At 42.7% G+C, this 6,065-nt stretch overlaps 1 pseudogene; it reads right to left on the reverse strand.

Moving 5' to 3' along the window:
* Positions 1–1,343: 1,343 nt before the first annotated feature.
* Positions 1,344–4,764, reverse strand: LOC104616160 (annotated as a pseudogene).
* Between the last annotated feature and the right edge of the window lie 1,301 nt (positions 4,765–6,065).

Raw genomic sequence — 6,065 nt, forward strand, 5'->3', positions numbered from 1 at the left:
AAAATCAACCAGCTGTCCTGGATCCCTCTTCTCTCCATGACTGTCTGCCATGGGATTCTTCCAAGCAACTCCTTGAACAGGCTAAAGTCTGCTCTCCTGAAGTCCAGGGTTGTGAGCCTGCTATTTGCCTTGTTCTTTCCTCTCAGGATCATTAACTCCACCATCTCATGATCACTGCAGCCAAGGGTATGCCTAATGTTCACATCCCCAACCATTTCTTCCTTGTTTGTAAGTATGAGGTCCAGCAGAGCACCTCTCTTTGCTCCTCAATCAACTGTGTTAGGAAGTTGTCAACAATGCACTCCTGAAACCTCCTGGTTTGCTTGTGCCCTGCTGTGTTGTCCTTCCAACAGATGTCAGGGAGGTTCAAGTCTCCCATGAGGACCAGTACCTGCGAACGTGAGGCTTCTTTCAGTTGTCTGAAGAAGGCATCATCTACTTTCTCCTGATCAGGCAGTCCACAGCGTCATCCATGATGGTCTGCCCTCTAATCCTAACCCCTAAACTCTCAACTGGCTCATCATCCATCCCTAGACAAAGCTCCATGCATTGCAGCTGCTCTCTCACGTAAAAGGCAACTCCCCCTCTTCGCCTGTCCTTCCTAAAGAGCCTGTATCCACCCATGGAAAGAGCTTGTATCCACCCATGGCAGCACTCCAGCTGTCTGAGCTATCCCACCATGTCTCTGATGATCCTGATGAGATCACAGCCCTGCAGCTGCACACAGACCTTTAATTCCTTCTGTTTGCTCCCTATTGCATGCAGAGGCACTTTAGAGAGGCACCCAGCCATGGTGAGATGCTACTGCATTAAAAGAAAAGATGTGCATATATATATATATATATATGTATTTTCTGCCACAATGCAACAAATACTTTTAAACTATTACCAATGCAAAGCAGTACATCACCTTGATTTATTACATGCAGATTCTTCTGCATTGTTGCCAAACAGTACACTGGTCCAAAACTACTAGAAAATTTAAAAACCCTACACATTGGGTCAACAAAACATGAATAAAACAGCACAGTTCTTTGTACATATAGTTTAGTACAGATTGTTAAGAATTCAGGAATATATACAAATTCATGCCATGACTATTTTATTAACCCTCTGAAAGCATAACTCTGACTGAACCTGAATATATTGTTCCTCCTCTCAAGCCCCACAGGTAAATGGAAAAGAGCCATAATCTAACAATTTTTTAAAGAAATCCACTATGTTTTCAACAAAATAAGACAGACATCTGAATAGCAGAAGCACAGGTGTAAGTATGACTTTCACTATATTGGGAGACATCTGCTGGCACTGTAAAGAAAAGCTGGGGAAATTAATGACTTCACCTGTATTTTGCGAAGCAGAGGACAATATAGTTTGAGGCTCGTGAATATCTGCATTAGATGGCAAAGCAGCTGAAATACCTGGTAACTGAAACTGAAGCAATGTGGGCGGCTGGTCTTTTGGAAGTGAGGGGAGATTTGGAACTGCTATCAACTGAGGAACTGTATGTATCACTTTGGGGGAGATGGCTACAGATCCAGGCAGGCTAACAGCTGGAAACTGTAAAGTAGATGATAAGTTCTGAGGAGATACTGTTGGTCGTGTTGTTGAAATTAGCACAGGTGAAGCAAGATGTCTTGTTTTGATACATTTATGTACTTTTTGGAAGGTTATTGATTACATGATTAGTTTAACTTTTGTACAGATTTCTTTAGCCTAATAACTGTGTGATTATGTTTAACAGCTTACTCTCATAGTCCTTAGGCTATATTTGCCTCAATGCTAACCAAGAGGCCTCATGAAATCAAAACAAAGAAGAGTTAAGAGCAAGGACTGATAAATTAATGAGTACAGAGGAGATATCTTAACCTTGCGAATAGAAACACCCTAGCAGGAATGCTCAAACAAGGATGATAAGAAGGAATCGCTTGGCTGTACAACAGGAGGGACAAACATCCAAGGAGAAGAAACTATCCTCAGGAGACCTGTGACCATAAAAGGGAAAAAGGAGTAGGGGGCTAACTCCCCAAACGAACACCGACGACCACCCGAGACCCCCGCGCATGTGTAGTGTAGTTTTGCAATGCCAGTGTTATGTAATTGTAGTAGATAGGCAGGGAGGTGGAGATTTCTCGGAAAATATGTGTGAATATTCATGTCTTTAAGGTATATAAAGGATGAACTTTTGTTTCAGGGTATGCACGTTAGGTGGAGCGATCCCCCGTGCATCCAGCGCTGCAATAAAGAATGCCTGCCTTCTAAAACTTCAAACTAAGTGTCAGAGGGTTTTCTTGCCGACTTTTTCGGTAACAGTTTCCACAGTTGATATACCCACAGTATTTCTGATATTCAATGTACCCAGTTGCTTAACTAAACCCGGCCTTATTCTTGAAGTGTTGTTTCCATCAATCAAGACAGTAGGTTGTGTCCAAACAGAAGTCTCACTTGGTGTTACTGAAACAGATTCCAAACATGCATTTGCTGCTGTTACTGTAAAGGCAGTTGCGGCTTTCATTGCAACACCTATGGATTTATTCAATGATGTAACATTTTGACTTGTAAACCCTGAATGTACTGGAACCAAGCTACCACTGCTTGACAGACATAAAGACCTGTATTCTTTTTGTCTTCTCCCTTAGAATTGACAGACTGCAATATATTAATCGATGGAGTTTGTTGTTCATTGCCTTTGGTATTTACAAAGGTGTGCCCTATATTTAGTCTGATTTTCACATCTTTTACTTGAGCCACATTAGGTGACGATTTTTTTTTATTGGTACTTCTGCTGTAGGTGGGATCAAAACCAACTGTGGCTGCTCTGTGGCACTAACAAATGTTTTATTTAGGGAAGATGGGAGGATCTGTTTTGATGACTCCACAACTAGATTAGTGTTTGATGTACCACTAGGAAGTGGAGTATTAATGAAAAATAATTTCTGGGCAGTTACACCAGTGGAGGTTAGAGAAGGTATTATATTGACTCCTGTAGCCCCACATGGAGACAAAATAGGTGGATTTTTGACTAACATAACTTTTTGAATAGGACTACCACTGATTACATCACCATTTGTTGCTGTACTAATCTCAGATTGTATAAGGGGATGTTTTTTAGCTTTAGTATCACCTCGTTGCTGCATTGAAGAACTTGGGGTAATGCCAGTGTTATCCTGTCCAACACTAATTGCATTAATAGGACTGTTTGGAATTGCTGACATCAAAGTACTAGTCGAGGAAAGGGGGGCCAAGAAAGTAGGAGAAGATACATGACAGGTTTTCTCTGTTTGATCCAAAATGCCCCCATGAGGAAGCTGCCCTAACATATATATGAAATTTTTCCCCATTATCTGATTTAAGCCAGCAGGAAAAGATGGAATGTTGAAAGAAGCAGCTGCTGATGTGGCAAACACAGAAACAGATGCTTGTCCAGAAACTGGAAAATCAGATGTGGCTGTTCTAGATGACAGAGTAGAGATTGATAATGTTGTGGATTTTGGCACCAAAAATGCCTTAAGTTGAGGTGCATAAGCAAAAGCTGCATTAGGAGATAAACTTAGCTGCAGTCTGGTCTGGGTTTGTCTGTACTTCAACAATTCCTGTGTTCCCACCTCGTGTTGTGACCAGAATAGCCTGTGATTCTCTTATACACACTGTTTTTAGTTCTTGCTTAGCTTTAAAGGAGTCATTGGTCTTCTGTGATGTGAGACTATAAAAGGAAGAAGTATTTGTAGATCCACTTAATGTTGTTGCTGATGTAAAAGGCTGACTACCTGCAGAAACAGTGGGTAAAGACAAAGATATAGGGAATGGGGCAGCTGAAACTGTAGGCTTGGTTTTGTCAGTTTCACTGTGTCGCATTGTAATTGTTGGTGATAAGAAGTTACTTGTTGAGTTTACAGAAGGCAATGATTGCAGTCTGTTCACAGGACTAGTTATTGGTGACATGCATAATATGCTTGTTAAAAATTGTACTAGGCAGTGTATTGGTAGCATGTGCAGTTGGTATTAACAGGATAAGTGTTAAAGAAACATTGACAGTTGCTGCTTGTGAGATGGTTGTACAGTGCAGTTCAGGAGACTTTTGTTGCCATGACTGAATGTTCTTTGATATAGTTTTTCCTTCATTCTGCTGAATAAGAAAATTCTTAGGTTGCGTGACTTGTTGCATGACTTTTTCTCCAGTTTTAGGGTCAATTACAGCTTGCATTTGAATTTTCTTTGAACTGTTGTGAAGGCCTCTTAATACATAATGGCTACCTGGCATTTTGTATGCTGTTTGCAAAGGACTTTTTGAACTGGTCTGGCAAGGCAGTGCTGGTTTTATTGGCAGTGATTCCATAGGTGATATAGCTGTTTTTTCAGAAGTAGATACATTTATGCCTGGGGGAGGTGGCAGTCAATTTGTTAATGTCACACTGTTTCCAATACTCTTGGCAAGCAAGGCCTGGACTTCCCTTTCAGAAAGTTTGATATTGATGTTGCAGGTTCTGACAGGAAAAATGATTCTGGAGTTGGTTGTTCATATTGTTTCAGCTCAGTCAAACAACTGTCTGTCTGCATGCCACTTTCGGAACTCTGGACTATAGCCTTAGTAGTGCTCAACTTATCTTTCTTTCTCAGTGAAAGCTCATTTGTGCTATCATCCAGAGAACTGCTCTGCTTGGACTGTCGTTTAACAGATTTGGGCAGCGTCTTATGTATTTCTTCAGAAGTCCAATCTATTTTTAGAAGTCTGTTTTTTCCTGTAGGTAAAACCATCTCTAACATCTTCTGTTAAACATGGTGGTATGTTCCATTGTCTTGTCCAGATATTAGATCTATCATATATTTTGAAGAAAGATATTCACTGCAATTTTCTGCTTTGAATAGACAGGTTGGTTGACTGTGATGCCTAAGAATTTCTGCATATTCAAAAAAATATGTTTAATGAAACCTATCTCTAGTTAGAGAGGACCTTTCTGAATGAAGTGCAGTGGATGCATGTGTGACTGACATAAATTATATTTTGTGTATTTTATCAGGTCAAAGTCTGCTAAAACTGTGAGGAAACAATTCCATTATCATAATATGCACTGTAACAATTTGGCTGTGTGATGGGTTGACCCTGGCTGAACACTAGGTGCCCACCAAGCCACTCTATCACTCCCCAAAACCTGGGCACCCCAAAAAGCCACTCTATCACTCCCCCTTCCTTAGATGGACAGGGGAGAGAAAATATAATGAAAGGCTCGTGGGTCAAGATAAGGACAGGGAGAGATCACTCACCAGTTACCATCACAGGCAAAACAGACTCAACTCGGGGAAATTAATTTAATTTATTGCCAATCAAATCAGAGTAGGGTAATGAGAAATAAAACCCAATCTTAAAACAACTTCCCCCCCACTCCTCCCTTCTTCCCAGGCTTAACTTTACTCCCAATTTTCTCTACCTCCTCCCCCGAGTGGCGCAGGGGGATGGAGAATGGGGGTCGCAGTCCATCACACGTTGTCTCTGACACTCCTTCCTCCCCACACTCTTCCCCTGCTCCAGCATGGGGTCCCTCCCACAGGAGACAGTCCTCCATGAACTTCTCCAACATGAGTCCTTCCCACGGACTGCAGTTCTTTGTTAACTGCTCCAGCCTGGGTCCCCCGTGGGGGTCACAAGTCCTGCCAGCAAACCTGCTCCAGCATGGGCTCTTCTCCACAGGTCCTGCCAGGATCCTGCTCCAGTGCGGGCTTCCCACGGGGTCACAATCTCCTTCGGGCATCCACCTGCTCTGGCGTGAGGTTCTCCAAATATCTGCAGGTGGATATTTGCTCCACCGTGGACCTCCATGGGCTGCAGGGGGACAGCCTGCCTTACCACGTCTTCACCACGAGCTGCAGGGGAATCTCTGCTCTGGTGCCTGGTGGAGCCAGGCTCTGCACTCCTTGAAACAGAATTGGGAGCACCCATCAGAAAGCATCCAGGATCAAGGGGCCTCTGTATCCTGCCCCTGTCAAGCCAGAGGCAGAAGCCTAAATGAAAAGAGTCAGTGGAGGCAAGTCCATGGTAGGGACAGCAGGCAAAACCCCCTCTTGCCCAC

The sequence above is a fragment of the Phaethon lepturus genome, unplaced genomic scaffold (assembly GCF_000687285.1).
Source record: "Phaethon lepturus isolate BGI_N335 unplaced genomic scaffold, ASM68728v1 scaffold14500, whole genome shotgun sequence".
Lineage (NCBI taxonomy): Eukaryota > Metazoa > Chordata > Aves > Phaethontiformes > Phaethontidae > Phaethon > Phaethon lepturus.